The 25618-nt window shown below is 34.8% G+C and overlaps 1 protein-coding gene across 1 annotated transcript in view; it reads left to right on the top strand.

The window, feature by feature from the left end:
- The window catches only part of LOC123313827 (metabotropic glutamate receptor 2-like), a 642000-nt gene that overhangs the window by 77253 nt on the left and 539129 nt on the right, over nucleotides 1-25618 (top strand). The window lies entirely within an intron of this gene.

Genomic DNA, 25618 nt, shown 5'->3' with positions numbered 1-25618 from the left:
TCTCCCTTACCTCTTTCCGCTTAAGACGACACAGGCGTTCTTCAGTGACTGCCAGGTTCCGCTTAAAGCGTCTTAAGTACTGACGTTATGACTTACTCGCTCGAATACTACCACTTAAAGACGCTTCACGCGTCTTAATCGCGAAAATATGGCTTATGATTATGATATGATAATCATTGTCACGCCAAACTAACGTTTTGCTCATAACGTATTTTCGATTGTGATTGATATCGAAAACAATGAAGATACACATATATTTCAACTGTTCAGTCCAGTTTTGGGCGAAGAAGAGATACAAAAATGTTTCAATGACAATAACGTTAAAAAATAACTTATGTTTGAAATGTTCCTATGGAGAATCAGGATAGTATGAATGAATATGAATATGAGTCAACGATAAGCCACTTCCAATCGAAGAAGAGTATATGGTGAAATTGGTGACTATTGTTCCGCATATATTATTATTGATCCCCACCAGAGTACCACAATTCCTTCAACTTTTGTCTATTAAAACAATATATATTAAAATAACCTCAAATCCTACTTGATTCTGATAACTTTTTGGAAATCAATTGTTATTTGCAATCTATCGGATATTTATTTTAGAATCATTCTTGCCGGTAATAGTGATAATAACCGACCGTACAGCAGAGACGTCACATCGGCATATTATTGAATATAGAACAGAGTTTTTCTTCAAAATACATGATAAACTTACTACAAATTGATCTGCTAACTGAACCTAAACACATAACAAATAGGAACGTGGCTAGAGTAAATAGAAGTTCGAATTCCGCAGTAGTGCGCTGAGAATTCAATACGTTTGACAAATGAAAACCTTTCCTCAGGATATTGGAAATCGGAATGTGTTTATTTAGAAGGCACAGCATGTGTAAATATTATCATATCGATTAAACGTTTCCACTTTTCCTCAGATGTTGACACATGACGTGACATGGAACGAATCATCAGCATTATTTGAATAATTCTATTGGCATACTCGTAAACCGAGTGTATCCAAAGATCCTATAAACACTCATACATATGCAGACTCGTTATTTGAAGTACGAAAATAACACGAGGGTAGCTCCGTGAATCCCATCGTTCCTTTGAAATTATTCCATTGAAGATCCAACCACCTGAAGAGTCTCGCAGAAACGCAGATATGGCTTCTAATTAAGTTCGCCAAGTATCTTGATTCGAAGATTATTACTCTCGCAGACGGGTGAAATTTAGATGCAGAGAACATGAAAAAGTCCAACATCGGAATTGAAATAACTTAACCTTGACAGGCATAAATTATAATCGAACGAGAGTAGACTTTCGTCTAGAAAGTTCTGATGATTTAGGTATTGGTTCATTATTTACAGAAAAAAAAGGTGAATATGGGGATAACTGCGTGGGACTTTAGATATATACGGTTTCCATTCGAGTTTTTTTGTGTATTAATTTCATGTAATCTGCACAACGTGTTTCTAGGGGTGATTCTCCTTTATCTCCCGTGAGTATTATTGTGCTATTAAAATTGTTTACAGAAGCTTAAAATTCAAACTGAAATTTATCGTTTTCATTGAATTAAGATTTTTTTTCCCCATCGCAAAATCGTTCTTTAAGTTTTTTTCCCTCAGTTTTATGACCTTAGTGTTCACACTATCCAGTCATCATCAAAACTTTCATTTCAAGAGAACAAGTATAACCTAGCAACTACCAAAGACCAGCTCAAAAGGATAGACGAGGACACAAAACACTGAGGGGCTCGTCAAAGTGATTTATCTGTTCTAAAGGTGCATTCATACCAAACGAGCATTGTTTTCGAACGTTTCAAAACGTTTTGAAACGTTTTGAAATATTTTCAAACGTTCGAAAACTCAGAATGGTAGGTGTTCACACAGCCCGCGCCTGTCCAAACGAGCGGTTGTTCTTGATAATTCAACGAGATCTCTCTAAAGTGCACCTACATGGCGCCCTCATTATCTAAAATTGCAATTTCTACTGAATATATAGTAATCAGAGTCTCTGATAGTAATACTCTCAAATAAAAGAACTACGCAAAGGAGGAGACGAACAACCTGGGTGAATTCTTTTCTGAAAGGAAGAACTTATACCCAGCTGCTAGATGACTTGAGAGCGGACGAAACTGAACTATTTAGAAATTTCTGCCGCATGTCATTATCGGACTTTAAGATAGTACTCGCCAAAATTAAGGAAAAAGTGTCAAGAAAGACACCAATTATCGAGAGGGCATTCCAGCGTCGGTTAGACTGGCACTAACACTTCGATTTTTGGCTAAAGGAGATTCATATGGAAGTGTCATCGTGTACCTTTACCGAATTTCAAAACCATCAATATCGAAAATTATTACTGTCTGTCTGTGAAGCCATCGTAAATGGACTCCATTTCAAATGGATTGATTAATTATGGAATCACGATTCAAGAGATCTCACCAAAATTCAAAATAAATTAAATACCAAGACCCAATAACTTATCACGGTCCACCGGTGATTTCGATGATATGACGCCAGATGTGCAAGGAAATCCGAATCCCTTTGATGATTCGTCGGTTTACCGACATGAGACAGAACGGGTTCGAGCTTTTTAAAACGTTTTGAAACAGGCTTCATAAGCTTTATTCGGCGTCGATGAGTGTTCACACCGCCTGTGCATATTGCGTGCATTGTTCGCAAACAGTGCCTTATAATGAAACGTTACTTTACCGGCATGTGGCGAAATGAGCTCGAGCTCTCTGAAACGTTCGAAAACAGGGTTTGCGAACTCTGTTCGGCGCCGATGACTGTTTACAATGCCCGTACTACTGTTTGCAAACAGTGTTCGCGAATAATGCTCGTTTGGTATAAATGCGCCTTTACACAAACAGAAATGAGCCTCGGTATGGTAGGATTTCCAACATAGGGAAGAGACATCGGTTGACAATATAAAACCTAAGCAAAGAAAAACAGAGGAAAATCAACAGGTTCACTCAAACCTGTATCCTACAGTGCATTATGAAATCGTATAATACGATTTCTTTAAGTCCTCCGTTCTTTAATAATTCGATCAATATTATTTCCTTTCAAGACAAATGTGGTACCAATCTTTTTTTTTTATCCATTCACGAATATTTAGGTATAAGAACTAGAAGTCTTTTAAGTGTGCTACAGAGATATTTTCATTTTATTGATATCAGAAAGTAATGAATTATAAAACATTCGTTGAAAGAAGACTTCTTGGAAACGATAACAAAACAGGTGTCGATTTCAAATACTAAACTTCGTGAACGAAGCGTTATCATCTCAATAACGACAAATTAGCAATAAGCAATAAAGGAAAATAATAAATGAAAACCAAGTAAATTATGCTGCAAAATTGGATCTTTTTGAGGAAAAATTTGGGAAGCTTTCCAAAATCACACAGAACATTGAAAGACAGTATAAATTGGTTAAATAACGATCAAGAAAGAATAATCTCATGGTCTCCAATTTGAAGGAAATTATCAATGAAAATACTGAGCAAATCACTAATTGTAGAAAAAATGAAGGTAACTCAGAAACCCAAAGATACAGAAGGCTAAAGCAATTCACAGAGTGAGAAATAGAAATAATTAAAAATTAAGGAGTATATTATTGAAGTTTCACGATCCCAGGAAAAGAATGGAAGATTTAAACGCCAAGACATATATTTTATTGTAAATGTCAACCGAATTATAGACATCAATCAGTCGTCGAACAATGAGTATGGGATCGATTTTGGAAAAAGACATGGCTAAGGAAGTAGCCTCACCTAGTTTTCTCAAAAAGCCAATGAACTCCTACTAGAATGTAGAAGTCCATTTCTCCTTACAACCTTCATTTATATTGAGTTCATAAGATTTTTGCATTTTCCTTGAGATAGGGAATTTTATTCTAAAATTGAACCTAGTGTGCCTTCTTCAAATTCTAACCTGGTTTATTCAGACAGGAAGCAAATTGAATAACCTTATCTAAACTTAATAACATGTTGGCTACGTGGAAAATTGCCTAGAATTTTAAAACTCACTCGAAATAGGTTCTGAACCCAGTCAACCAGAAATGTAACAGTAAGTCGCAGGGAGTACCCAAAAATATCGCATTGAAGCGCTTCTTTGAGAATTTTCATGGATGTACCTAAGATTTCACATTGTGGACATTAACGTCCGCATATTGTTAAATTTGCGAATTCCTCAACTTCAGATCCCTAGTGGTTGCATGTAACATCATATCGAGATGTTCCGATGAAGTGAATATAGCTACTACTATGCGACTTCTCCCTGTTGATATTTTTGAAATATTGAATCTGTGATATTTTTAGAACATGAAATGATGTGTTGTGAATAAATTTCGATGAACTCTACCCAACGACTTCTCTAAGAAAAACTTTCAGTAACTGTCTGAAATGTTCTATTTTTCAACACGTGGTCTCGAGGTTAACTCATAACCTAAATCCCGCTATGCAAAACGTGGTGTGACTATTCGTCTTTCGTGCTGTGACTGCGTTGTGTTGAGAGAATGAACAAACAAAATCTTTATGAATGAATTTTGAGAATAATTTTTTTAACCGAGCTGTTCTATTATCAAATTTCGTTTTAGTTAAGTGTAACTTGACGTTGATTGATTAATTAACATGCAGTAAAAGGTGAGTAGTTATATAACCTATTGAAATAATATCATGATCACTTCTTGGCCCTCTTATCCTCCCCATTTTTGCACCTTTGTAAACCTCATATGAATTTAAGTGATTATTAAGTCATAAGTAACATTTACAACCTTCAAAATCAAACTTGGAATTGATTTGAATCATCGAGAGAACTTCAAATTATTATTTTAGATACTGTGCTGGAAAAAATCACCTTTTACTGTTGTTAGATTTTTCATGACACTCAATTTATTACTATCAATACAGCTCTGATTTTTTCTTCTTCAGCTGGACCATGCCGTTCCTGAAGTGGAATGAAGATTTATAACAAGATATACGTTCTTTATTTTATATATTTGGATTTGTATGAAACATATTAATCTTGAATAAAAAGATATTAGTTATTCATATAGTTGTTCAATTTCCCAGAATGCGAAATATATGTAGGTAAGAGTAAACACAGGGTACAAATGAGGCGTTCAGAGCTGAAGAGGCCCAAGCTACAATTTTTCTGAAATTGAGTTTACGAGTATATAAAATTTTGATTCATTTCTAAGCAGTTCTTACTGTTAATTCAATTTCAGAAAAATTGTAGCTTGGGTCACTTTTGCTCGGAACGCCTCGAATATAGAGTGCAAATTGATTGCCACGATGGTAATTATCAAATTGAACATGAATATAACTTCAATAGAGGATACACTTTGGTAGTTTATTCTGTCAGAATAATCGTTAAAAAAACCTCCAAAATGAGAAGTCGCAATGTTGCTGTCTATGGTGCTTTTTTTACACCTACTATGTGATGTACTGAGTAATTACCCGCGAAATGCGATGTTGCGGATATTAAGCACTCTTCAGTAAGTACTGGTGGCCTTTTTTAAATCAACATTGTGAAGTCGCATTTCCACAGTGGTAATTCCCAACAACTTCCCTGTGACTGAAACTGGTTGACTGGGAAGTAGTAGGTATCACAGGAAACGAAACATAGATCCGGATTGTAGCCTCTATTTCACCTCGCAGAGTGCGCAATGAGGATTTTGTCTTTACTTTCGAAAATCAAATACCTAGTAATCATTGTCGTCCATCCAATCAGTTGAAGCTGTATTATTTCTATCATTATAGCCCCACATGACATATGGTGCGAACTGAAATCACCACAGTAAATTGATTGGCGAGAAACATTTTTATTGAAATTTCTAGGCCAGAAATTATTCGGAGGCATATGAAGGTTGAAATGTCACAAAATTTGAAGGAAATGAAAAAAACTCCGTCCACCCCACCTTCCTCAATTAACTTGAAACTCCGAATTTTTCAGCTGACCCGTAAATGAGACTGAGCAGAAAATCAAAATACATAACCTTTCAGAAGTCTCCTTTCGCGGAGGTTTTCCTGTGACAAGCCAGTTTGATTCAATGGTAAATATAAATAAAAAAATTCGCAAAGTAAATTTTCGCGACTGAATTATAAATTGTCAAAATGACAGATAGCTATGTTTTCCATAAACGACATCGCTATGAATCACCCAACATGATATGCCTTCAATTATGCCTGTCTCAGATTATAGGCGAACAATCCGTCGAAAAAAGTTCCGATGCATTGGTGAACGAATGTGACCACGTAAAATACACGGAATACGAAATATACGGATGACTCGTATCTATTCAAGCCTATTCGACCGTATTCGACGAATATCTGAATCCGGCAGTAGAAAGAGACTTCTTCAACGAGGTATGCATGAAGTCACTTAATGTCTCAGTTCACGTACTTTGCGTAAAAAGTAATTTAACTTCTGGAAGTTTGAAATTGATGGTTCCTGAAGATAAATTAAATCAGTTAGGCTTGGAAGGTATCCCCAGAAAGCTCTCTACATTTTAATTATTTTTTCTTTGAGATAGTTCATCCTAATCCTCATTGGAGCATTTTTAAGTATACCACTGTTTCGAAAGCCAGCACTATGAATAAACTATAGGATCGAACATATAACCTTAGGTACTGCGCACTTTACATATTACGTTTCATCGTTATCGTCTTGCTGGAAGATTATAAGCTGTATATTTCTTTAGCACTGCATAAATTTTTTCCGTTCTCGAAATCACTTCCTTCGATTTCATATCGAGACACAAGATGCCCTTTTCCAGAATAATGAATCTTTTTTATAAACGAATAAATAAAGTTTCACCAACCATCTGTGTAAATTTATGATTCACTGGATATTCAAGAAATCACACCTCTTTGGTAGGTAACGCATTCATTTCAAACAAAATAGTATATTATTCAACGAGCACAAAATGATTGCTATTTTTCACGAGGGTGAAGTTTGCGACACGAGCCGTAGGTGAGTGCGAGTAGAATACGATACTTTTTCCATGACTTCCTCGAAAAACTAGTAATAATATGCATTTTCAACAATAAAAATCGTTATCAAAAGCGTTGACATAACATTTTCTGTGTTCACTGAAAACTGCATACTCACGTAAACGTCAACTATACTTCATTCAAATTTTTTTTTAGCAGTCGGTTGGCCATGAAATAATTTTCTCAAGTTTTTGTAACTAGAACGAAGTTTGGCACTCATGAAATGTCGTTAATGTCATAACGCCGTTGCCACAACTAATATCAATTTTTATTACGAAAATTCAAAAATGCCAAAAGTGATTGAAAAAAGAGCCAGGGTTTCAGAAAGTGCAATTTAGAATTCAGGTCCGCTCATTCAAATAGTTATACCCTGATATTCTAAAATCCACAATACGTCAGACGGTAGCGAACATATTCAATGTAAGAGAATTTATATAATGTTTCATCTGAATCTAAACGACTTATATATTTCAGCTGAATATTTCCACAATCAGAAAGATTGTGAATGAAGTGGATGACAAAGAATTTTCTTCTATTGGGAGACCCAAAAAAGTGGTGGCATTTGAGAATTTTATGTTTGAGTGAATTAATGCGAAAAGTTTACTACAGAAATGGATTTTCTATTTTTCATTTGACTCGTCCCGTACAATGTAAATGTCTTAAGTTACTAATAAATACCTAATTATTATTATTACATCAATGTATTAAGATGAATAGCCAAAAATACTCGCCAGTTGCCCTGTTACTTGTTTATTCATGTGATATTTTTGTTCAAAGGTGAAGTTCATCTTGACTTGAAACTTCGATTCCTTTTACTTATATTGATGCAAGATGATTTTTGTTGAAGAATTTAACATTCTTGTAATTATCTGTTAATTCCTTCGGGAGATACCCATTCCCAACCACTGCATCATATGCATTTCATCTTCGGATTAATATTTTTGAAATCTACAAATGATGTAAGCCAAAGAAGATAACGAACATTAACTCTCCTCAAGCTAGTGCATATTATGTTATTATACTGATCTCTTGTATTTTCCATGCAAATAACTGGATTCGGTATGCCTTGAAACAGTTTGTATAAACTTCAATTATGTTCGTCACATATTTTCCGAAGAGATTCGACATTGTGATAAAATACGTAATAACAGAAACTTTTACGTAGAACGGCAACATAGCGTTGATTTAAAACCCAAAAATGTTTTGACAAGCTTCATAACCCCACATTTTCGTACTATACAGAGTGAAATGTATCAAATTTCCATGGCCAACTGACTGCTAAAATAAAATTGAATGAAGTATAGGTATTTCACTTGACATCAATTCGATTGCTTTCCTTCTGACAAAAATGAAATATATAATTTTGCATTTATTTATATTAATATTAACAGAACAATTATTTAAAATAAAGGAAGACATTGATTTATAGATAAATCAATGTTTTGGTCGGTCGTTCCCGAGTTCGTTCCTATTTGATTTAGATTTCCAATTTGGAATTCAGTTGTTGCTTCTTGTATAGAGGTTGATATTTTCTGAGCTGTATTTAATTTGTTCTTCATTAAATCTTCTATGTATCCTACGGCAACCATCGTGGATTTCCAGCCCCCGTGTCGCTTCAGTGTTGTTATGTCTCCACCAGCATCGACGAGTATGTTTGGCGAAGATCTGCGGAAGCTATGTCCAGAATTTTCATTGCAATTTGGCAGCTTCAGAAACTCAGCTATTTGCTTTCCCATTTTCGTGAACTTGTTTATACCAATCCTGCGTGTAGTGCATTTTCCATTTTGATAGTTTAGAAAAAATACATCAGAAAGTTACATGTGCTGGAGGCAGGTCTATGTATTTTTCACAAATCGGGTAAAAATCATAATTTATTGTGAATTTTCTACTGATTTTCGTTTTGGTATTGGGCACGTTTACCAAAAAAGCTGATCCAATGTCTTTCAGGTCCTGTATTTTCATGTTATACAATTCATTGGCTCGGCATGCACCTATAACACCCATTATAATTGTAACCTAATAAAAAGAATGATATTTCATGAATATAAATCGAACGACTCCTTCGATAGGGCCAGGTTTTTACCTTCATTGCAAGTTACTTTTCATCACATGCTTTAGAAATAAATTTTTTGATTTCTTGGCAAGAAAACACTCTAGCTTTTTTCGGCCGAGAGCTTTGTAATTTCCTTTTCGAAAGGAACGCAGTTTTTTATAATTTTCGATATCGATGCCTCCATTTATATTGAGAGTAGTCTTCAGCATGTAATAATGGGACCATAATGTTGATGGTTAATAGTTAGCTGATAATTTCGAGAAATATGCCAATAAAACTGCCTCAGAAAATGATTGGATTTCATTTGCTGCTCTCCAGTCCATGAAATTGTTAAACACTTTTAGGTAGAGTTTTCTTGATTTTTCCGGCAATAGATTCAATGTTGCAGTTTTTGCAACATCTCTTATTTCCGGTGGAGTACACAAAATTTCTTCATCACTTTCGATTTCCATGATGAATTCAAGAACAATTAAAATTTATGAGACGCAATCTATGGCAATTTTTTTAAAACAGACGTTTCAAATATTTTTCAATCTATCAAACTAAATTGAATATGAAAATTCATAGAAAACACATCATATGGTCCCAGATTCGAATCCCGGACGAGATTAATTGGATGAAAAATTTTATAGCATTTATTTCAAATCGTTTGATAGAGTTCAACCTATTGAATAATGATTCATTATTCAACACCTAATATACACGGGTTGTAATATGACTATCATAATCTGAAAGCTCATCCGTAAGGTACGGATTATAGGGTAGTCGTGGACAAAATTGTATTTATTCACGTTTAACACGAAGTTTATTCGAGTAACATGAATTTATCAAAGAAATAAATAGGGAAATTGATCTAAAGGAGATGCTGCAAGTTCTAACTGTACAGGGCAGGGTTGGGCAACGCTCCTCGAGAATGTCATGTCGACAGTTAATTGTTGACGCGTTAACTACGGTGTCGAGGTCGACTTTCTGATTGACGTCGACAACGTTGACAATGTCGACAATATCAACAAAGTAATCAACATAACAAAAATAGCTGGATTTAAAATTGAAACATATTAATATCCAAAAAATAAAGATGTCTTCATGAGTATTTAATTATTCATCCTGAAGAAGAAACTCTGAAAGTTGGGAATAAAGATAAATAAGACGATAGGTTATAGATTTCTGCCCTAACAATAATTTGCCTGGTTCTCAAACTTATTTCTACACTATGTGAATGTATACTGCTTGCGATTTCAACAGGATAGACAAAAACGGATTGAAACATATTGGAAGAAGAAACAACAATTCATAGATCTAACCCTAATCTTGCGACGTTCCACAATGTTGACATTGTTGACATTGTTGACATTGTCGACATTGTTGACATTATTGACATTGTGGACATTGTTGACATTGTTGACATTGTCGACATTGTTGACACTTGCTTCATAGCCGACGTATTGTCGACGCGTCGAGGTCAACAATGAAAGTCGACGAGTCGACGCCCAATTCTAGTTCAGGTTATTTGTTCACGCGTCACAGAAATGCAAGCGTTGTTCTGCTAATCTCCTCAGAGCGAGAAATATGCAAATGTGTTTTACTCAGTGAATGGATTAATAAGATAAGCAGTTAATTTATAATTCAAAACGAACTTTCCGATATGTTTTTTATACACTCAGTTGCAGGAACGTCCATTATACTGTAATGGTTCCTTTAAAATTTTAATTCTTTATTAAACGGGGTTTTCCGTTGCAGGTAACCAGATTTAATGAAAACATTAGTTTTTCGTTTAATTTAAAGTACACCAATCATTATCATGTCATTATCGATATTTCCTGTTGCAGGAAACTGTTTTTGCTTCAAATGAAGGATTATTTTGCCGCTTTATCGTTAAAAATTTAATGACCAAGTTTTGTCCCATCAAGTATTCATTTAATTGACGCAAGTCATAATTTGAACGTTTTTTTAACACGTTGAGCGCCATCCAAATATCGATATATTTTCTTGTGGGGCCAAATTTTCTGTGTCGATATTTTGATTTGCTCTTATATCATATAGATAATCCCTTTGCTCAGATTCTCGCTAAAAGTGCAATATCGCCTGATATCAAGAATATTGATGAGCGGGCCCACGGGACCGCTCTGGTCCCCAGAAAAATAGAAACGCACAGCAAATGCTGTACAGGTGAAATTTGTCGAGTCCAATCTCCTTATTATAACCATAACAACACCTGTTCAATTTTTTTCGAATAAAAATTCGAAAAAAAATACTACTGAAGAGTAGTCGTAAATTCCAAAACAGCGGTCCCTACGGACCGCCGTGGTCCTACAAGTAAGACTATCAGCGGTCCCTACGGACCGCTGTGGCGCTCAACGTGTTAAGTGAAATAACTATTTTATATGATTAAATGTTGTGGATGTTTTGGATCTGTGAAAATTAACTTTGAACTTTATTAATTGGTAGTGGTCAACGACGAAAGAAATCAACGCAGTGAATATCTGCCGCGACGTTTCGATTTGAATCATCCTCCAAGCACAAAAAATGCTTTCTGACATATATTTTCTCTCTCTGAAAGTGAAATAAACTATAGGAGGCATTTCAAGAAATGGAAACGAATGTATTAGAATTCAATTGAAAAATTAAAAAATCACTGTTACGCATTATCAGTTAACTCGCATTGTCTGGACGAAAATTATATTTGGTATTTGATTTACTTGATCCTATCGTCATATTTTGATTCAAATTATTATTCCTTCTGCAATATCCCAAAGCTAATGTATCAACCTATGTATACTGATATTTCGAAAGAATCTGTTCCTTTCATACTTTGACGTATTTCTCATTTTTAATTTATTTATTTTATTTTATTTATTTATTTTTCAAATAAGGAATACACACAGGTGATTTTCACACCCAAAAAGATATTATATCAGGTGTCTCCTTTTGAAATAGTTCCCTCAAATTTTCCCAATTTATACGACCAGTTTATTATCTGAACGAATTTTGAATCAACTTGATGAAATCTAATATGAGTAATACGGTTTATAAATAACAAAAAAGTGACGCCTTATATAATACCGAAGTTCTTATGTTTTCGAAGGCAAATAATTATAAATATGCGTTATAATTATAATAAGATTTGATTATTCCGTTTTCACAAAAGGTTACCGACGACGAGACTTTTACGAGACTGTCGCACGAGACTCGAGTCGAGACGAGACACACCGATAAGACTATCGGCGACATCTCGCCGATAGACAAGACTTCGGGAGCATCACTAGGTTAGAGTTGAAAAATTGCATTCGGGATTTCACAGAAAAAAATTTAAAATAGACTAGGGTGCTACAAGTGCTGTAGTAATTTGTTTCTGAAATCTACATTGATTGCCGTTCAGAAACAGCTCATGAATTTCGGGTTACTCTCCTGGAAATTCTAGTGTTTTTCCTATAAAAAACAGATTATGTACCTCACCATAAAAGATTAGAGAAAAAAAATTGATCCAATGTTGTTCAATAGATAGAGAAATTTCTTCGTTCTTTACTTCTAACCAACCTTTATTTGGATATATTTAAAAAAAAAACGCATTATATTTTATAAGAATGTAATAGAATATATGTTCAGCATCATCAATTATCGCCATATCTAAAGTTACATCAATAAAACAGATAGATCCCTTAATATGAGGGCCTGATTCATATCAATTACTTCTGATAACCAGTGACCACAAACAGATCCTCAATTCTTGAAGTTATAAAAAAATCACTGCGGAGCGGTAGTCTAGGCAAACAAAAATTTCTCCGAATAAATGAAAAAAATCCTCTGAAACACTAATCGAATTTGACCGAAACAATATTGACACTCAGTTGCAGGAACGTCCATTATACTGTAATGGTCCCTTTGAAATTTTAATTCTTTATTAAACGGGGTTTTCTGTTGCAAGTAACCAGATTTAATGAAAACATTAGTTTTTCGTTTAACTTAAAGTACACATCATTATCATGTCATTATCGATATTTCCTGTTGCAGGAAACAGTTTTTGCTTCAAATGAAGGATTATTTTGACGTTTTATCGTTAAAAATTTAATGACCAAGTTTTGTCCCATCAAGTATTCATTTAATTGACGCAAGTCATAATTTAAACGTTTTTTGAAGTGAAAATTGTTGAAAATTTCTTTTATTCGCTACATATTATGTCTAGTTTGTCGAGCATGTCTAGCCTCTCGTCTCTGTCCGATGGAGAAACGAATACTTCCAGAAATATACCGGACAGAAAGGACTTATGGAACAATTGAGCGGTGAACACATATGAGCGGCCGCGGCCGCGATCACGGTCACGATCGTGAGACATCGCGACTGAACGCCGCTATATGGCTGAACAGATCGTGATATTATGTGCGGAATATGACATTTGCTTGGGACGAGTCTCGATCGCGATCGTGATCGTGGCCGCTGCCGCTCATATGTGTTCACCGCCTTAAGCCTATCTTCTATATTAGATTGATACCTGCGAAGTAAAATATACTGCAAATTAAAGGTGAAATAAGCCATTATCTGATAAATAAGAATTATATCTTTCCTGAATCTACACAGAAACATGTTAACATCAATGAATAGAATTACTGAATCAAATCATATATTATGATAGGATATACTTACTCCTTTACACGTTTCTTCAGCAGTGTAGTTGCAACCTCTTATTCTTTTCGTAGCAATCATATTATATAAATTCTACAATACAACACCGTCAACACAACTGACACAAAAAATTCCTTAGGTTCATAGCATAGATATGAGTTTGGGTTAGTCCGTCCAACACACCCAGCAATCAGTAATCAGCAGTAATCAGTAGATATGAGTTTTGCATTTTCCAAGATTTTATTAGTTACACTATGGTTCGTACACTAGAAATGCCATTTTTCGGAAGAAATATCATACTTCTTTTAATGAATTCATTACCGAAACATTGACTAATGGAACGAAAATTATTGAAAAATTAAGTTCTTGCAACAGGCATTGAAATAATGAAAACATCAAGTTTAAGGCACTATTAATTAATGCTGATTTAATGGACTCCTTCTTGAAAGTGGGTGTAAATCAGCTAATTTTGACAAATCGTTAGAGTTTTTCTTAATAAACTTTTTAGGGTTTTTACTCCCAATCTCTGAAACAAAATCAATTAAAAATTAAATAAACGATTTGCTCCTGCGTAAATTCTTGCACTAATTTGTCAGGAGCAAATTAACTAGAAAAAATTGTTGCCTGAAAATGAACTGAAAATAAATAAAGTTGAAATTATAATATAATTTTATGTTGTAACGTTTCGGAGTCTATATCAGACTCCTTCATCAGACGAAAAATCTATTTTCGAAAATCTTCTGAATAGTTCCCCACACAGATACAAAGTTATCGATTATACCGATATTGTGTTCAGGTGTTCCTTACTACTATTCTCCAGTTTTTTCAAGGTAATGGAAGTTCATTCTTTTCTTTTAAGGGCCTGAATGCCACTACCAGTCAGAGAGTTTGAATACACTACCATGTAGTGTACTAGGCGTTTCAAATCATTATGATTGAGGAAAAATAAAATGTATGGCATATGCAACACCCCTAACTAATGAATGTGACTTACACCCAGTTGCAAGAAGGAGTCCATTGAATCAGCATTAATTAATAGTGCCTTAAATTTAATGTTTTCATTATTTCAATGCCTGTTGCAAGAACTTAATTTTTCAATAATTTTCGTTTCATTAGTTAATGTTTCGCTAATGAATTCATTAAAAGAATTATGACATTTCTCCCGAGAAATGGCATTTCTAGTGTACAAACCATAGTGTAACTAATAAAATCTTGGAAAATGCAAAATCATATCTATGCTAAGAACCTTATGAATTTTTCGTGTCACTTCTGTTGACGGTGTTGTATTGGCGAATCCAATAATCTATACTCCCTCTGCCGACTGAATTACGAAACTACTTTGTCAGTACTGCAAAATCAAAACAAGTTTTGTTCCTTATGTTTTTTCTTATCTCACGTTGTCCAACAAAGTATTATAACTATTATTTGGAGAAGTTATATTGGGATTATTGTCTGGGTTTCTGAATAGAAATATTGATTCCGAAAAAATATTAGAAAAGGTATTTATACCGGTGCTTTCAACTGACAGGAGTTAGGTTAAACGATTTTTCTTTGCGAAAATTTTCTGCTACATTCAATTGACGATTTAGAAATACAATTTCATAATTTTCATACTTCCAAATGAATGCTTTTTCTCATCTGTAGAACTTGTTCCATGAGCTGAATCATATTTATGTCTCTTGAGATTTCAGTATGAGGAATACCTATATCATAACATGGAATTGAAATACTTTAAATAGAAACTTCACAAACTCAGTATATGCTACATCAACATCATTAGCTTTAATTCAAGAAAGAATCTTTGACATAATAGGATTTTTTGTCTAGGTACAGTGGATCACTAACATCATCGCTCGATTTATTCCACAATTCATCCCTTTCAAATGAAGTTTCTCCAAAGAATGTTGATCTTTCTTTACGAAACTTACAGCGGGTTTCATAAAACTTTAATTGTCCGATCAACGATTTGACAGTTACTCGATTTATAAAACGAAATCACAGAAACTTTTTTATTTCTGAATATATTGCAGAAAAAGCAATTGAGAATAATTGAATGGACGTCTAAAAATCATAATTTGATGCGAGAATGATTTTCTGAATGATCATGACTGAATTATCGATTGAAAACAAATTGACGTCTATTTGTCAATCAAGAGTTTATTCCGCGATCAAGCTTTATGAAACCCGGGGTAAATCAATCAATTCACTTTCGATAAATATCTTGATTTACTAGAAAAACTCTGTTAGGCCGTACAAATCTCGAAAAGAGTACTGACAAACGTCAAAGTTTATTTTCATTTCGCAGCGCCCTCAACGGTAATTGGATTCGCGAATTGTAGAATTTATATAATATGCTACGAAAAGAGAAATAGGTTGCAACTACACCGCCGAAGAAAAGAGTATATTATTAGATCTCTTTCAACAGTAAGTATCCTATCATATTAATATGATTTGATTCATTAATTCCATTCATTGATTTTATCATGTTTCAGTGTAGATTCAGGAAAGATATAATTCTTATTTATCAGATAATGGCTTATTTCACCTTTAATTTACAGTATATTTTACTTCGCAGGTATCAGTCTAATGTAGAAGATAAGAGGACAGGTTCTATATTTTTAGTCCACAAAAAAGAAGCATGGAAGAAAATATGTACTGCATTTAATGCTGTCGCCACAAGTGGGATTAGAACAGTGGAAGATTTAAAAACCTTCTATCATAAAATCATAATAAGAAGCAAAAAGCTAGAATATCCTTGTCAGAATATAATGTAATTTATTTAATTATTGAACAATATATGAGTTGACCTTTCTCTGAATAAGTAATCTCACTCGACAACATAAAAAAATATATATTGTTGATGTTTTCAGAATTTATGAAAGATCATGCTGAGCACATGGGTGCAATCTATAGCTCCTCACCCCTCGGAAAACCAGCAATTTCATAAAATTCTTGAGCAACTTGCTGGTACTCTTGGGAAGTTGGCATTTTAATCTGCTGATGCTAGGCTTGCAATAGCTTTCGTTACCCTTTGTATAATGCGGCACATTGTAGATTTATAACAGTTCACCAAATTTCCAAGTTGCATAGTATCTTAGAGCTATAAGAAGTTGAATTCTCGCATCGATTGCTTTGGAACGCCTAGTTTCATGTTCAATCAGGTGTTCAATTCAATTCAGCAAATGCAAAATACCTGCTTTATTGAACCTTGTTCTCATCATAACCAAAGAGTTCCTCTTTGACATAATTGTTCCATAAGTCCTTTCTGTCCGGTATATTTCTGGAAGTATTCGTTTTTCCATCGGACAGAGACGAGAGGCTAGACATGCTCCACAAACTAGAAATATGTAGCGAAAAAAAGAAATTTTCCGCCGACCTCTTAATAATAGCAATGTTTAACGTAGACGAAATTAGCTGGTAATGAACTATTTTATTGGTTAATTTCCCATTAATGCATTATTGTCATGGGCAATCGAACATAGAAGTATTCAGCAGCTTCCCAAATAATTATTTTATTTGTATGTCGCATTGATTTTCGTAGTACCTAGCGGGTGAATTGAGTAGAACTGAATTGTGGAGGTTGCAAAAAATTATGATGGTTAGAGAGTAATCTATATATATATTTACTACAACTCCAGCTTCCACCAGATCCACACATTCTTTAACAGATATTATAGGGAACGATACCAATGTGATTTACTCAAAATATCATAACTCGAATATGCTCTCTATGGACTTCTCGAATTGTTCGATCGGCCGCATAAAAATCAACATTCCGATATGAACATAGAAAATTTAAAAGGTGTCAAATTTGACTAGGTATCGATAGAAAATTTTTGCAATCAAGAATTCACATTCAATTCAAAATGTGGTCGACGGAAAAATCTTGTAATCAACTCGTTTATTAATTGAGCGATTAATGATCTCGAACATTAACGTGCGAGCGAAGCGAGTTGAAATATCTTAATCATTAATCGCTTTCATTAATAACCTAGTTGATTAAATAACTATTTCATCAACTAGGTTATTAATGACAGCGATTAATGATTGAGATATTTCAACTATCGAGCGAAGCGATCACGTTAATGTTCGAGATCATTAATCATTCCTCCTTATGGATGATACATCAAGAGAATCATTTGTCAAAAAAAAAAAATGGTTTGAAAGCTATCCTTATCTCTCAGTGAATCCGATCAATATAAGTAGCATACGCCTATGCAGATAACATAATGGGCCATATGCATAAAGAAGTAGTAAAAGCTTTCACTTCAGTTTATTAAAAGGAAATTATACATTTTATAAGCAACTGACAAAGATAGTATTATAGTAAAAGCAAATACTCTTCTTTATGCATACGACTCATTGTCTCGATACCCTCAAATAATAAACCGATTTCGAGTTCATGAGTTTACTGCTTTCAGAAGTTTCATAATAGACACTCAGTATAAGAACTAAGAAGGCTCTTTATCAGGGTTGTAACACCCTCAATAAATACTTGTGGGCGAAGGTTCACTAAAAATTCATGCTCTTTAAGTATGAATATGTTCATCCTTGAATACAAATTACTCGAAATTTTTATCAAAGTAGCAATGTTTCTTCTTTCAAGAAAATGCTGCAGGGAGTAGGTACTACACTGCGTAAAAAAATTAACGCACATTCTGAAAATCTAAATTTTAATGAAAGTTAACTCTACATGGACTTTATAACATATTTTTTATGTTCTCTCGGGAAGGTTTTGAACGAAACAAGATACATTAAATGGAAGAAAAATTCAGGATTTCACCGAATCTTATGTGAAAGAAGAGAAATGAACAATTTTCAAAATACTGGAATGCTGATAAGTGATTTAATACTTGGTATTTCCACCCCTTGCGTTAATTACAGCTCGGCAACGACGGTTCATACTCAAAATGAGTGATCTTAAAATGTTCTGATCTAATCCTTCCCAGATTTCTCCGAGTTGGATTCCTAAGTCATTAAGAGTAGCTGGATGATTTTCTGAACTTCTCAGCCTTCTATTGAGGTTGTCCCAAACCTACTCAATCGGATTGAGATCTGAACTTCTTGCTGGCCATTCCATTCGAGAGACTTCAACCTCTTCAAGGTACTCCTGAACGATGCGCACACGATGGGGTCTGGCATTATCGTCCATAAAAATAAAATTTTCACCAATGTATGGGGCAAATGGCACTACATGCTCTTCAAGAATGTTCCTTATATACTTATCAGCATTCATAGCTCCATTATCAACGACCACAAGGTCTGTACGAGCAGTCAAAGATATTCCACCCCATACCATAATCGATCCTCCCCCGAAACCAGTAGTATTCAGGAAATTGCACTGAGCATATCTTTCATGTGGACATCTGTATACAAGGGAACGTCGATCACAATGGTAGAGGCAGAATCTAGACTCATCTGTGAAGAGAACTCTTTCCCAATCGGCCTCTTCCCAATGGATATGCTCTCCCGCAAAATCCAAACGCGCCCTTCGATGAGCTGGGGTAAAAGCTGGGCCTCTTGCCGCGAGACGAGGCCTTAAATCATATTCTCTGAGGCGATTTTTTATTGTCTGAGTGCTAATTTGCACCTCATGAGTTTGCTCAAGCTGAATTTGAAGGAGGCGAGCGGTTGCAAACCGTTGTCTCAACGAAGAAACTCTCAAGTAACGTTCTTGAATGGCAGTTGTTACCCGTGGTCTACCCTGTCCTGGTGTTCGGACATTCATACCTGTCTCTCTGAATCGCTGCAATATTCTGGACGCACTTGTATGGGAAACTCCAAACCTTTCTGCAATTCTTTTTTTTATTCCTGCTAGGGAAAAACATCTGTATTGAAGAAAACCGTTGAAAGTGGATAACATATGCATGCATAATTTTGATAAAAATAATTATCATTGAGAACACCTTCAGTTGTAGAATAAATTTGAGATTTCCATAATGCGTTAATTTTTTTGCGCAGTGTATTTTGATATGTATCATCTTGCAAAATTCTTAACAAAAGATAGGTCCAGAAAAAGATCATTCGCCCCTTGAAAACTACGCATAGTGAATCCGAAGAACCACAGAAACATAAGCAAAAAACGGGTTTTGGTATTTCCAAAGAATACCTGAACAGATGAAGACATTTTAGTGCCTATTTCAGAAGTATGTAGGGAAAATCGATTATCATTAGGCCTTTAAAGGTTTTAGAACCCTCAATAAGTGCTTTCGGGTGGAAGTCATCTTGTTGAAGGTGTTTTTTCTCATTAACTCTAGATGGAGAATAAATAAGGTCGCGAACTGTATAAGAGAGATGAATATGAAAGCAATGCGATGAATGGTTTGTACCAATCAACATCGACATTATTAACATGCTTATCGGGGTGAGACATAAACATCTACTTCAGACGACATAACATTGGTTTGGAGTAATTACCCGGTAAGGTACAATTAGACCGAGATATCTCTGGAGATTTCCAGAGCAGTTATGGACGAAAGACGTAAAAGGGCACCGATGAAAAACCCGGAAATTTCTAATATCCATATAACTTCTTTTATTTACCAGTTCAATATTTCTGCTGTTGACTCTGCTCCATAAGCGTAAAGGATAAATCTCATTTGTCATCACTTAACCCACTTTCCAGAGTTCTCGCAGGATGCAGGAAACCTGTTCGCATGAGATAGCATATTGCTCATACACTCAGTTGAATATCTCAATAATTCGTGGCCATAACATCTCTGAGAGTGGTGATAGTGAAAATAATGTTGGAACCAGAATAGGGAAGCGAGAACGGTTTGAGTTATTCGACAATATATCTCAAGACATTTTCTAGAATGTCTCATATCAAGTATTTCATAAAATATAAATTTTGTCGCATTTCTGTGGAGAAGAAAATAGGGTTTTGAAATCCTCTATGTTATTCTTATGAGAAATTATGACTTTGAAGGAGACTCAAATCTGTAGAAAATGTGTTGGAGGAAAATTTCCAATGGTCTAGTGAACGATGAAGCCTCAATATATTCTAGATGGGAGAGAGGACAAGAAGTGATATTTAGGTTCATTTGAATTATTAAACGCAAATCAAAGCTAACACGCAAAATTTGTTAATGCTTGACTTTCTATGAAAATAATTCCCATTTGTCGAAGTATGGAATGTGAAATGAATGTTTTCGATTCATATTATTTGTGCAATCGAATTAGTTTACTTTTTTGAACCTTCATTCGGTAGGTAAATATAATCATATATATTTTGTATTTACACAAGGCGTCCAATTTTAAAACACCCACTGAAATAACTCCTTTGGGAGAGCCTGGATCGAGAAATGTTTCAAATACAAGTTTCTATAGTCCACTCAAGAATGATTGACATCCCAGAGGCAGCTCAATATCTGGTCACAAAAGATCATCAATAATTTGTATAGTTTCAATCACATAAATTGAATATATATATATAACCTAGAGAAGTATTTAAAAAAAAAAGATTCAAATTCAGAGCATACTTATCAGCTGTGAAAAATTCAAGTTATCTTCGGTCAGTGCATAGATTCACATAGGTATAATTGGTCTATTTATCACTGTTCATTCACAATACCAAAATTAATTAATTAGGGTCATCCTGTATAAAAAAATCGATATTTGGAATCGGGAAATGATCGAACTATGCCTAAGAACTTAAGATGAGACAGATGGAATATATATGGAGTGCCCAAAAATGAATGGCTAAGCCTGAAACAACTCATATTGCGGAAAAGGATAATTCATTGGTGCTAGTACGATAAAAATTGCTCACACAATTTGAAGCATGATGTACCTACATATATCTGATGAAACAAATGTTTAAATGAAAAAACTAATACAGCGAATATGATGACCAAAACCTATGGCCGCGACACGAGGCCTTAAATCATATTCTCTGAGGCGATTTCTCATTGTCTGAGTACTAATTTGTACCTCATGAGTTTGCTCAAGCTGAATTTGAAGGAGGCGAACGGTTGCAAACCGTTGTCTCAACGAAGAAACTCTCAAGTAACGTTCTTGAATGGCAGTTGTTACCCGTGGTCTACCTTGTCCTGGTCTTCGGACATTCATACCTGTCTCCCTGAATCGCTGCAACATTCTGGACACACTTGTATGGGAAACTCCAAACCTTTCTGCAATTCTTGTGTATGTCCATCCTTCTTCTCGCAAAACTACGGCTTGGGCACATTCCTCTTGGGTCAAATTGCGTGTTTCGCATTGCATAGCGATCGAGTGTAGAAAATCAAACGAAAGAAAAACTATTGATCACTAGAATTCATCGAGAACGACTGATTTTAGAATGGAGCCAATACATTCAAAATCTGATAATATCATCTTTTTTCATTCCTGCTGTGAAAAAACATCTGTATTGAAGAAAATCGTTGAAAGTGGATAACATATGCATGGATAATTCTGATAAAAATAATTATCATTGAGAACACCTTCAGTTGTAGAATAAATTTGAGATTTCCATAATGTGCGTTAATTTTTTTGCGCAGTGTATATCAGGATCTCGGAGTTAAGGAGTGTTAAGTCCGAATATAAATTTGTCGGTAGAGGTGTTGATTATTCATTGATTTTTTGACCAAACCGTGAATTGTCTGAATATTGGAGTTTTATACCGAATTCCATGGTTACAACTGGTGCTTACTAAGAAAATATTTGGTACTCACAACAAATATTCCAAAAGATCCAAACCTAATATCACCAATGGAATTCAATATTATGGCAGATTTCATTAGATGAACTAGTACCTGAGTATTGATGAGTGCATATTATAAACTCAGTGTAACAATTTCAAAATATCCTGATCTAGTGCAATACTACTATATACCACTGGAATTCGCGATCAGCGCAACTCGGTAATTCATTCAAGTTTTGAATTTTCTGTTTGCATTTATTATTTTCAATATGATAGACAAGTACACAAGAACATTTCAGAAAAAGTCACTTAAAACTCCTTACCTTTGAGCAGATCGTGCAACAGTGAAAAATCAAATGACTGAAAGAAAACGCGTTGTTGTCCAACAACCCACGGTATACCTTCGATACTTGAATTGTCCTCTCTTTATAAGACTCGATCGACAGAATATTCAGGAACTCGGCAACGTTCTACTCGAAAATAAACTAATGATGCGCATTCGCATTAACGTCCACTCTCAAGTTTTCGCCGCATTTCTTACTACTGGATTAGCATTCTAGAGTAATCATTTATAATATGGTTTCTATGATCGCCACCCTTCGGAATTCGATTCGATTCGATTGTCGATATGACGGATTATCCTTTTGGGTATGGGGTCGTTTATTTGGCCCGCAAGTCAAAATTAGCAGATTTAATTCGTACGAAATTCTCATCAAGCCATATCACGATGTCAGGCTAGTGGTTAACCATAAAACCAAAGATATCCTCACGGATTTGACTCGCTATGTCTTAGATATGACTGATTAATGGCTTATGTATGGGGTCCTAATGTGAGTAGAAATATTGATAAACATTTACGAAGCAGTGCAAGAGGTTCAGAATTTCACATGAAATCCTCGTGAAAAAATTTTTTCGCCAAAGTTGCTTTTGACCTAGGTCTGAAAATAGTTGTTGATAATTTTGTCAACTCAGCAACCTATTAAATATAATATTCTAGTATTTTGGTCGTATGAAATTGTCAAAACTTATTTATTGTGTTGATTTTGAGTAGGACTTGTTCATAGTTTTTTCAGTTGTTGAAAGGCACAATATTTTGTAATTCTTTTATGATCAATTATTATTGTATATTATTTTAGAATTGCTATAGGATTTTCTGCGTAAATAGTATCATTACTACAGAGAAAGAAATTCACTATTCACTATTCCACGTATTAAGATTGCTCATTTGTAATTTAAAAATCTCAAGCAGTATAGCCCAGCACAACAAAGAAAGTCCAGTCCAGTACGGGTGTGAAGGCAGCAACGGTTTCCAGCAACGGTTTTTTCATTTTCGCTTTTACCATACAGATTGTAAAAATACCTGTTGTTCGGGATTTTTTGATATGAATGGGTTATTTAGAACATTATAAACACAGTCTATAGGGTGAAACAATTTGTGCATCGAAAACTACCCCCACCAACCCCCTGAAATTTAACTATCTTGATACACAGTGAAAAAACCCCGTTGCTCGAAGTTTTTCTATGAAAATGGGTTCTTACCCACACACTGAACATGATCTATAGGGTGAAATAATTTGTGCATCAAAAACTACCCCCTCCAACCCTCTAATGTTGAACTATCTTGATACAGTAAAAAGTGTGAAAAAAAACCGTTGCTCGGGGTTTTTTGACGGAAATGGGTTGTTACCAACATACTAAACACGAGCTATAGGGTGAAATAATTTGTGCATCAAAAACTACCCCTCTCCAACCCTCTTATGTTGAACTATCTTGATACAGTAAAAAGTGTGAAAAAAACCCGTTGCTCGTAGTTTTTTGATGGAAATGGGTTGTTACCAACATACTGAACACGATCTATAGGGTGAAATAATTTGTGCATCAAAAACTACCCCCCTTCAACCCACTGAAGTTGAAATATCTTGATACAGTAAAAAGTGTGAAAAAAAAACCGTTGCTCGGGGTTTTTTGATGGAAATGGGTTGTTATCAACATACTGAACACGATCTTTAGGGTAAAATAATTTGTGCATCAAAAACTACCCCCCTTCAAACCACTGAAGTTGAAATAACTTGATACAGTAAAAAGTGTGAAAAAAAAACCGTTGCTCGTAGTTTTTTGATGGAAATGGGTTGTTACCAACATACTGAACACGATCTATAGGGTGAAATAATTTGTGCATCAAAAACTTCTCCCCCTCCAACCCTCTAATGTTGAACTATCTTGATACAGTAAAAAGTGTGAAAAAAAAAACCGTTGCTCGTAGTTTTTTGATGGAAATGGGTTGCTACCAACATACTAAACACGATCTATAGGGTGAAATAATTTGTGCATCAAAAACTACCCCCCTCCAACACTCTTATGTTGAACTATCTTGATACAGTAAAAAGTGTGAAAAAAACCCGTTGCTCGTAGTTTTTTGATGGAAATGGGTTGTTACCAACATACTGAACACGATCTATAAGGTGAAATAATTTGTGCATCAAAAACTACCCCCCTCCAACCCTCTTATGTTGAACTATCTTGATACAGTAAAAAGTGTGAAAAAAAACCCGTTGCTCGGGGTTTTTTGATGGAAATGGGTTGTTACCAACATACTGAACACGATCTATAAGGTGGAATAATTTGTGCATCAAAAACTACCCCCCTCCAACCCTCTAATGTTGAACTATCTTGATACAGTAAAAAGTGTGAAAAAAACCCGTTGCTCGTAGTTTTTTGATGGAAATGGGTTGTTACCAACATACTGAACACGATTTATAGGGTGAAATAATTTGTGCATCAAAAACTTCTCCCCCTCCAACCCTCTAATGTTGAACTATCTTGATACAGTAAAAAGTGTGAAAAAAAAAACCGTTGCTCGTAGTTTTTTGATGGAAATGGGTTGCTACCAACATACTAAACACGATCTATAGGGTGAAATAATTTGTGCATCAAAAACTACCCCCCTCCAACACTCTTATGTTGAACTATCTTGATACAGTAAAAAGTGTGAAAAAAACCCGTTGCTCGTAGTTTTTTGATGGAAATGGGTTGTTACCAACATACTGAACACGATCTATAAGGTGAAATAATTTGTGCATCAAAAACTACCCCCCTCCAACCCTCTTATGTTGAACTATCTTGATACAGTAAAAAGTGTGAAAAAAAACCCGTTGCTCGGGGTTTTTTGATGGAAATGGGTTGTTACCAACATACTGAACACGATCTATAAGGTGGAATAATTTGTGCATCAAAAACTACCCCCCTCCAACCCTCTAATGTTGAACTATCTTGATACAGTAAAAAGTGTGAAAAAAACCCGTTGC

The sequence above is a fragment of the Coccinella septempunctata genome, chromosome 5 (genome assembly GCF_907165205.1).
Source record: "Coccinella septempunctata chromosome 5, icCocSept1.1, whole genome shotgun sequence".
NCBI lineage: Eukaryota > Metazoa > Arthropoda > Insecta > Coleoptera > Coccinellidae > Coccinella > Coccinella septempunctata.
Note: the sequence above shows the minus strand (reverse complement) of the source record. Positions and strands in the feature narration are given on the sequence as shown.